The sequence below is a fragment of the Xenopus laevis genome, chromosome 4L (assembly GCF_017654675.1).
Source record: "Xenopus laevis strain J_2021 chromosome 4L, Xenopus_laevis_v10.1, whole genome shotgun sequence".
Classification (NCBI taxonomy): Eukaryota; Metazoa; Chordata; class Amphibia; order Anura; family Pipidae; genus Xenopus; species Xenopus laevis.
Genome location: NC_054377.1, coordinates 15812913 through 15822633, shown reverse-complemented (window position 1 = coordinate 15822633; position 9721 = coordinate 15812913). Strand labels below are relative to the sequence as shown.

General features: G+C 39.9%; 1 long non-coding RNA gene across 1 annotated transcript in view; it reads left to right on the top strand.

The window, feature by feature from the left end:
- Window positions 1-8953, top strand: part of LOC108713821 — a 15224-nt gene extending 6271 nt beyond the window's left edge. Inside the window, exons 2-5 of the long non-coding RNA XR_001935225.2 lie at window positions 555-799; window positions 3158-3236; window positions 7265-7333; window positions 8553-8953. This is a non-coding gene — a long non-coding RNA (uncharacterized LOC108713821). The remainder of the gene's footprint in view (window positions 1-554; window positions 800-3157; window positions 3237-7264; window positions 7334-8552) is intronic.
- The last annotated feature ends 768 nt before the right edge of the window (window positions 8954-9721 follow it).

Here is a 9721-nt window from a genome sequence, read left to right as displayed (position 1 = left end):
TTACATTTTCATTTTTACAAAAGTTCCCCTTTCATTACTAATCAGCCTTATATTGTGACATTTCTATTCTATGTGTCCTGTATATTGTGAGTTCAGTAAGTGACAGCAGCACAGAGCATGTGCAGTGAATCCATAGAAAAGTAGATGGGGAGCTACTGGGGCATCTTTGGAGACACAGATCTTTACTGCTAAAGGGCTGTGGTTGCCTTGGGCTGGTACAGAAGCACAAAACATAATGTACAACATTTCTATCCCACTTCTTTAGTTAAGCTTTTAGTTATTGCAAATTTTAACTGCACGGTTTTTAAGAAGTGCTTGAAGGTGTTGTTATCTTTTGGAGCAAACATAACTTTTTCAGTACGAAGTTTTATTATTATTTATTGGCACAAACTATGAAATTTCAAAAAAAAATTCACTGTTGAAAGTGGTTGCTAAACAGTTTCTGGGTTTGCAAAAGTTATATTAAATTTGATTACCAGTCTTTTGGAGTGCAACCCCAAGCCAGAAAAGGCTGCATAATGAAGCATAATGGCGGCTCTATTTTTCAATCGTAGGATATCTCTCTTGGCTCTCAGACGATCCCAGCGGTGCCGAAGCTGCTGCGCTGAACGGACATCGCTCATCTGGCCAGGATGTGATGTAATCTTTGACTGTAGACAGTAGGTGGCGTCTGGCAGGCATCGCAGGATCTGCGGAGTTGTTAGGCAATCCACCCGTAGCAACCCGTGTCTAGTGTATTGGAGCGCCCACATCCGCTTGGAAGGGGCTTTTTCATTGTGTGATGCTGTGTCTTTCCTTGGTTAAGTATCACAATAAAACTTTCTGTATCTTAAGTTAGTTATTTAGTGAATTTGCTCCATAGTATTAACTATGGCAAACGGTCAAAACCTCATGAATTCTGGGTTTGTAAGTGAATTACTCACATGCCACTAGATTAGTCAAATGTCCTATTAAACTTGCAGAAATTTACCAGAAATACAGTTTGTATTCAGTGGGGAACGAATGTGGCTAAATCAGAACCACATAGGGGGGAATTCATGAAAGTGGTGATATTGAGACAAATTAAAATTGAAGATAAAAGTGTCAGATTTCCCACCAAATTCACAAACCTCCATGTTTGTGAATTTGTCTTTTAAATAGACAGTTTTCAGATTTTGTCTTTTGCACAACATTTTACGACATTTTTTCTGAATTTGTCTTTAGCTCTTACTATACCTGTCAGTCAGCCATCAAATTTGAATTTTTGGGGGAGGGGGTTTATTTTACGTAGAAAAATTATACATGATTTTTTTCAGCATAACGTGGGCTTTTTAAATCTGCATTCATGTTTTTGTAATTCCACTTCTGTAACAAGATATAAGGGTCTAAATACAAGAAATGCTATTTTGCATAATATGGGGATTTGTATCAGAAATATATTTTATTATCTTAGGTCAAGTGTCTCAGTGCTGCTAAAACAAAGAAATGTCTGGGAGGCTTTACTTTTCCTTTAGATAATATATTCACTCAAATTGCTAATATTGCCTCATTCATTAAGCTAAAACTAGTAAAATAATGCAAGTGTGAGTTAAAAACTTTTTACATATCAAATTGTATAAAATACACTTTTTTTTTGTATAATCAGTGTTTTACTTCTTTTGTTAATGAGGCTTTTACACCTATAGGGTTAGACACAAATTTGTGCTAATTAATATGCATATAATTCACAAATTATAATGTCAGTGTATGTAGAAGAGACTGGGTATACAGGCTTAAACTTGTAGATTTAAATTTATTTTTAATAGATTTCCTTTCCTAATTGTAACTTTATGATTTTGTCCTCCCTGGATCTGGTCTAGTAGTCTCCACTATATATATATATATATATATATATATATATATATATATATATATATATATATATATATATATATATATATATATATATATATATATATATATATATATATATATAATGCTTGGGGAAAAATGTGTTATATAAATGCAGGTCTAGGATCTCTTATACTGAAAACTCCAAATTAGGAGAAAGCCATCTCCCATAAAGTCCAAATAGTTAAATTTAGTTTACGATTCACTTTTTACTCTGCAAGAATAAAACTATAATTAATATAATAAAGTGAACCAAAACCGAGAACTGTGCAGGTATCTAAAAATAATATAATATAAAACAGCACATTGTGTTATGAAAAATACATTTGTGTCGTTGGATAATCCCACAATCAGGGGGCTGATTCACTATGGGTCGAATATCGAGGGTTAATTAACCCTCGATATTCGACTAGGAATTGAAATCCTTCGACTTCGAATATCGAAGTCGAAGGATTTAGCGCAAATGCTACGATCGTACGTATTCCTTCAATGGAACGATTAAATCCTTCGAATCGAACGATTCGAAGGATTTAAATCCAACGATCGAAGGAATATCCTTCGATCAAAAAAAGTTAGGCAAGCCTATGGGGACCTTCCCCATAGGCTAACATTGACTTCGGTAGCTTTTATTTGCCGAAGTAGGGGGTCGAAGTTTTTTTTAAAGAGACGGAACTTCGACTATCGAATGGTCGAATAGTCGAACGATTTTTACTAAGAATCCTTCGATTCGAAGTCGTCGAAGGTCGAAGTAGCCCATTCGATGGTCGAAGTAGCCCAAAAAAACAATCGAAATTCGAAGTTTTTTTACTTCGAATCCTTCACTCGAATTTAGTGAATTGGCCCCAAAGTACTGAAGTCTGTAGGTACTGAGCTCTCACACAAACCAAGTTCACACACATACATGTTAGGTTTTATCAGCCAATCCACAAAGCTTCTTCCTGTTACAATAAACACCTGCACATTTTCCTGTCCAAAAGTCACAGAACATTACAAAATGGAGGCTCAAGATAACTGATGTAAAGGCCAACATTTACTACTATTCCTATATGGCTCCAAGTTAAAAGTGGAGTGGGAGGCTTTAATATAGGTACAAAAATGTATTTTATAGCAGTATCAGGCCCGGGTCAGTATTTAGTGGGCTGATTGGGCCTCTGTGTACCTGAATTGCAAGGGCCTATTTTAATTCTCAGTCCGGACCTGAGCAGTATAATGGGATTTTTGTGGCTCTCTAACAGCATCCAATGTAGTAATAGTCATAAATGAAGTTCTGTTTGAATGTACATTTCAGACAATACTAAAAAGTACAAGACTTAATAAGGAATGTGATGGCTGCGGTGAACTCTGATGCTGTTAATCTGCACCGAGGGGTAAGTAAAAAGTTAGGGGCATTTCCCTGGATGGGGGGGCAGCTAGGCTTGGGGGGAGGAGGGAGGGAAGTCTGTGGGGGGGTAGGGCCTTTTTTGGTAAAGGGTTTGTTAAGTGCTTTTGATAATTTGTTTGATATTTTAAAATGAATCAGCTTGCAATTAGTTGCACATATTCACTGATAGAGATGTCGCGAACTGTTCGCCGGCGAACTTGTTCGCGCGAACATCGGGTGTTCGCGCTCGCCGGAAGTTCGCGAACGTCGCGCGACGTTCGCCATTTTGGGTTCGCCATTGTTGGCGCTTTTTTTTGCCCTCTCACCCCAGACCAGCAGGTACATGGCAGCCAATCAGGAAGCTCTCCCCTGGACCACTCCCCTTCCCTATAAAAACCGAAGCCCTGCAGCGTTTTTTCACTCTGCCTGTGTGTGCTGAAGAGATAGTGTAGGGAGAGAGCTGCTGCCTGTTAGTGATTTCAGGGACAGTTGAAAGTTTGCTGGCTAGTAATCGTTTTGATACTGCTCTGTTATTGGAGGGACAGAAGTCTGCAGGGGTTTGAGGGACATTTAAGCTTAGGTAGCTTTGCTGGCTAGTAATCTACCTTCTACTGCAGTGCTCTGTATGTAGCTGCAGTGGGCAGCTGTCCTGCTTCTGATCTCATCTGCTGACTGCTGCAATAACAGTAGTCCTTGTAAGGACTGCTTTTATTTATTTTTTTGTTGTTTTACTACTACTACTACTACTACTACTATAAGAGCCCAGTGCTATTAGTCTAGCAGTGTTGGGGAGTGGGACTGGTGTGCTAATCTGCTGCTCCTAGTAGTTCAGCAGCACCAACTTTAATTTTTTTTTTTTAATATTCATTTTTTTTTATTTTACTTTTTTTTATTTTACTACCGCTGTAGTAGTGTATAAGTTGACCTTTTAGGCATTATTTGCCCTGTAGGCATTATTTGCACACTGTTTTCTTCAACCCGCCATCGAGCTGTGTGACCTTGTTCACATTCTGTCTAAATATCCATAATATTACCGTCTCCAGAAAAAACACCGGAGTCACTTTTTTCAAGCAGCCATAATATATTTTACGTAATCCGTATCCACCGCTGTAGTAGTGTATACGTTGGCCTTGTAGGCATTATTTGCACACTGTTTTCTTCAACCCGCCATCGAGCTGTGTGACCTTGTTCCCATTCTGTCTAAATATCCATAATATTACCGTCTCCAGAAAAAACACCGGAGTCACTTTTTTCAAGCAGCCATAATATATTTTACGTAATCCGTATCCACCGCTGTAGTAGTGTATACGTTGACCTTGTAGGCATTATTTGCACACTGTTTTCTTCAACCCGCCATCGAGCTGTGTGACCTTGTTCACATTTTGTCTAAATATTGATAATATTATCGTCTCTAGAAAAACCACTTGAGTTACTTTTTTTCAAGCAGCATTCATATATTTTACGTAATCCGTATCCACCGCTGTAGTAGTGTATACATTGACCTTGTAGGCATTATTTGCACAGTGTTTTCTTCAACCCGCCATCGAGCTGTGTGAGCTTGTTCACATTTTGTCTAAATATTGATAATATTATCGTCTCTAGAAAAACCACTTGAGTTACTTTTTTTCAAGCAGCATTCATATATTTTACGTAATCCGTATCCACCGCTGTAGTAGTGTATACGTTGACCTTGTAGGCATTATTTGCACACTGTTTTCTTCAACCCGCCATCGAGCTGTGTGACCTTGTTCACATTTTGTCTAAATATTGATAATATTATCGTCTCTAGAAAAACCACTTGAGTTACTTTTTTTCAAGCAGCATTCATATATTTTACGTAATCCGTATCCACCGCTGTAGTAGTGTATACGTTGACCTTGTAGGCATTGTTTGCCCAGTTTTTTTGGCCACAGCCACTGAAGCACAGAGGCCAGAAAAATATGCCATATAAATGCTGAAAATAGTCATTTTTTGCCATACGTTGACTCAACGTATATGGCAAAAAATGACTATTTTCAGCATTTATGTGGCATATTTTTTCTGGCAACTGTGCTTCAGTGGCTGCAACCAAAAAAACTGGGCAAACAATGTCTACAAGGTCAACGTATGGCGAAAAATTACTATTTTCAGCATTTATATGGCATATTTTTTCTGGCAACTGTGCTTCAGTGGCTGCGTCCAAAAAAACTGGGCAAACAATGTCTACAAGGTCAACGTATGGCGAAAAATGACTATTTTCAGCATTTATATGGCATATTTTTTCTGGCAACTGTGCTTCAGTGGCTGCGTCCAAAAAAACTGGGCAAACAATGCCTACAAGGTCAACGTATGGCAGTTGTTTAAAGAGAACAGTAGATTACTAGCCAGCAAAGCTACCTAAGCTAAAATGTCCCTCAAATCCCTGCAGACTTCTGTCCCTCCAATACAGAGCAGTATCAAGCAGATTACTAGCCAGCAAACTTACTATCATCTGTCCCTGAAATCACTAACAGCTCTCCCCCTACACTATCTCTTCCAAGCACACACAGGCAGATTTTTCAGATACATTTTTGCCCTTGATCCCCCTCTGGCATGCCACTGTCCAGGTCGTTGCACCCTTTAAACAACTTTAAAATCATTTTTCTGGCCAGAAATGTCTTTTCTAGATGTTAAAGTTCGCCTTCCCATTGAAGTCTATGGGGTTCGCGAACCGTTCGCGAACCGCTCGCATTTTTGCGCAAGTTCGCGAATATGTTCGCGAACTTTTTTTCCGACGTTCGCTACATCCCTATTCACTGACCCATAACATGGTTATCGGCCTTATTTATTCTTAAATTCACATCACTATCCAAGAACCAGAAATGATTTTCTTCAATCTATTTTACATTAAAGAGACACATGAGGCCATGGGGTGTGCATGCTCTGTATATTTGCTTTCACGCAGATGAGTAGAACTTGCCATACAAACTATTTCTGCAACAAGGAAGTAAGAGAATTGCTTTTAGTGGGGACTTTAAAGTGGTTTTCTTTAGTGTCAAGGTCAGTAAGTGACAGCAGCACAGAGCATGTGCAGTGAATCAGCAGAAAAGAAGATGGGGAGCTACTGGGGCATCTTTGGAGACACAGATCTTTACTGCTAAAGGGCTGTGGTTGCCTTGGGTTGGTACAGAAGCACAAAACATCATGTAGAACATATCTAGTGACTTATTTAGTTAGGGTTTGGTTCTTCTTTAAGGTGCACACCCCCTTAAACAACTTGGATTTGCCTGTGCACTTTATTTTTTTTCAATAAACCGTGCTGTTTTCTACAGAATTATTTTTCATCCCCTCAGACCTTGTGTATTAAACCAACAGGAAAACGGGAGTGTAAAATAATTCAAAGAGGTATTTATTTTACATAGCACCTTTACAATGATTTCTTTTTATACAGTTTGACTTGATTAGCTTCCTTCACATAACTCTTTTCAAAACATGCGAGTACATAATAATAATGTCACTAACAGTGCTGCTAAAAATTCTCAGCTCTCCACTATTTGCTGCCCCCCCCAGAGTAGAAAAACCTGCCCTAATACTATAGACTCTAAACCAGTGATCCCCAACCAGTAGCTCGCTTGCATGTCCCTCCCCAGCTTCTATACTACTGGTTTGCTCTTAAGTCCCAGCAGATCTACACAGGGATTGGATAGGCTTATCCAATCACCATGCGGCTCTACAAAACTATCAATAGTTTAGAAGCTGGGGAGGGGAAAGACATGTAGAAGAGGCTCCGCCCTCTTCACCCGATTCTACAGCTTCCTGACAGTAGTGGGGGCCCGAGTACAGCGGCCGGGCCGGGACAACTGCCCCCTAGTCCCCCCCCCCTGATGTCGGCCCTGCTTACAGGTAGAGTAAGTTAAACAAGGAGTGATTTTGCTGCTCTACACAAGGGACAGTGTCCTATAAACTTTCATATCCTTTACAGTGTCATAACTTTACACATGTTCTATAGAGTTAGAGCCTATGTTTGTGTGTTTAGTTATTAATTCGTATAATGACTAGTTTTTTCTCTATTTGTAGGGTTCCCTTGTGCATCTTATTTTTAAGAGGGACAATAGCGATTTTTATATTTTTATGCTTGGGCCTTGGGTAAGTATTGGTTCATTTCATAATCTGAATATTTTTCAAAGTTGAATATAGAACAATCTCAATACTTGCACTCTCTTGCAATATACTGTATATACCTAGGTTTTTGGCTTGAGAACTGCCCCCTGTACCTCAATGGACAGGTAACTTGACTCTCCCCCACACTATCCCAACCCTTTTGCTGACAGCCAAAAGTCTTGCCCCACTTTTATCTACAACCTTGGGCCTTGCCTGCCCATTCCAATAATGTTAGAGATGATGGGTAGGGTGTAAGTCTATAAATCATGGTGTCAGATTGGGCTGGGTTAGGTAAGGGCATATTAGAGTTGACATGGGTCTAAAACTCTGTCTCTTTTATCAGACATTCTCTGTGTCTCTTTTTGCTCAGTTTAATTGAACAAATTACAAACTTTACATTTAAGTGCACTTTAAAACTGAAGAACTCATTTCAGCATAAGCTCTTACCATTAGGGTTTTGCTGGGCACAGATGCACGTCCATTTTGAATGAGAATCTTTTACTCAAAATAATAATTGGGTGCAATCTCACAATTAGGGATGCACCGAATCCACTATTTTGGATTGGCTGAACCTCCGAATCCTTCATGAAAGATTTAGCCGAATACCAAACCGAATCCGAACCCTAAATTGCATATGCAAATTAGGGGTGGGAAGGGGAAAACATTTTCTACTTCCTATTTCTGACAAAAAGTCACGCGATTTCCCTCCCCGCTCCTAATTTACATATGCAAATTAGGATTTGAATTCAGTTCGGCTAGGCAGAAGGATTCGGCCGAATCCTGCTGAAAAGGGCCGAATCTTGGATTAGGTGCATCCCTACTCACAATGAGGCTTCGATGCTGTGTGTCACAGAAAGGCTCAAAATAGCAAACCATGTTAAGACCAGTTCCCACAAGGATTCTGATGCCTCCACCCTTGTCTTTTTATAAAAGATGAATATCCGTTTATTGCTTACTCTGTTCAAGATTTATCACCCGACCCCAGGCTTCTACTCATCTGTGGCTCAGCTACTGTATCCATTCTAGACTGGGATAAAATGGCACCCAAAGGCTGCTGCACGACCCAGTCTCTATATAGTTTCAGTTAAAACTGTGTTCTGCACTTTTAAAACATTTCATTGACAGCTACGGTGTTTTTCTTGTTAATCGATATCTTTAATGCCAAAAGTCAGAGAAATTTGAATGCATTTATATTGTTTAACAGGTAAAAGAACCGCATGAGAAGGAGGCACAGTGGGTAAATTATGACGAGGATGAATTGTTTGTGAAGACTGACTGATGGGATGGGAAGTTGGCTGATGGGATTTTTGAAGCCTTAATACAGGATACAGTTCATGTTCTGCAAAGCATCCAGCAAAAGAAGACCCACCTGATGCTGATTTGATACTAATAATATAATTCTTGCTACATTTGCTTTGTGCTATAGTGGAGAGTAGTAATGTGAGGGCCGGCCCGATACGTACGGGCCTACCTGATACCCGTGAGCCGGCCCTATTTGTAGGGTCACGTGTATGCTGCATATATTTAATAGTGCTCTGCATTATTGTCTATTATCTGGTTAAGCTTTTAGTAAGTATTGGTTTATTTTATAATCTGAATATTTTTCAAAGAAGAATACAGAACAAGTTCAATACTTGCACTCTCTTGCAATATTCTGTATATACTAGGTTTGCTTCATGCTATAGTGGAGAGTAGTGATATGTGGGCTGACCTGATACCCGCGAGCCGGCCCGATACGTGCGGGCCGACCCGATACCTGTGGGCCGGCCCTATTTGTAGGATCACACATTTACTGCATTTATTTTATAGTGGTCTCCATTATTTTCTATTATCTGGTTAAGCTTTTAGTAAGTATTGGTTAATTTCATAATATGAATATTTTCCAAAGATACTGTGTAGGGACCCCTACTGGGTAATCTGCCCTGCAGCTTTAAGGCCCCCACCTTTTTTCTTAGAGTGATCTGCCAGGAGAGAATGACACTCCCCTGCTACACTGCTATATAGTGTGTGTGTAGGGAGTGGCCACTTCCTCTTTGGCCTGTGGATGGTGATCCAGCTGGGTGTGCTCAGGGGAGCCTGGCTACAGCTAGGCCCAGAAAGGCCCATGTGCTTTGGAGAAGAAGTCGGGGACCAGGAAACCCCGTGAATGAGGAATAGTTACACTAGGGCAGACTTGTTATAGTCTCTGTAGGAGAGAAAGGCAGAGAGGTGAGAGAGAAAGAGCAGCTGAAGCTCCAACAAGGATTTGCAGTAAGGGAGGAGCTTCCCAGAGGCTTTATGTGTTGCCTCCAGTCAGGGACCTCAGTGAAGAGGGACTGTAGGGTAGAAGCTGCTTTCCTGACAACTTCCAGGAGGGAATGTGTGTGAATACTG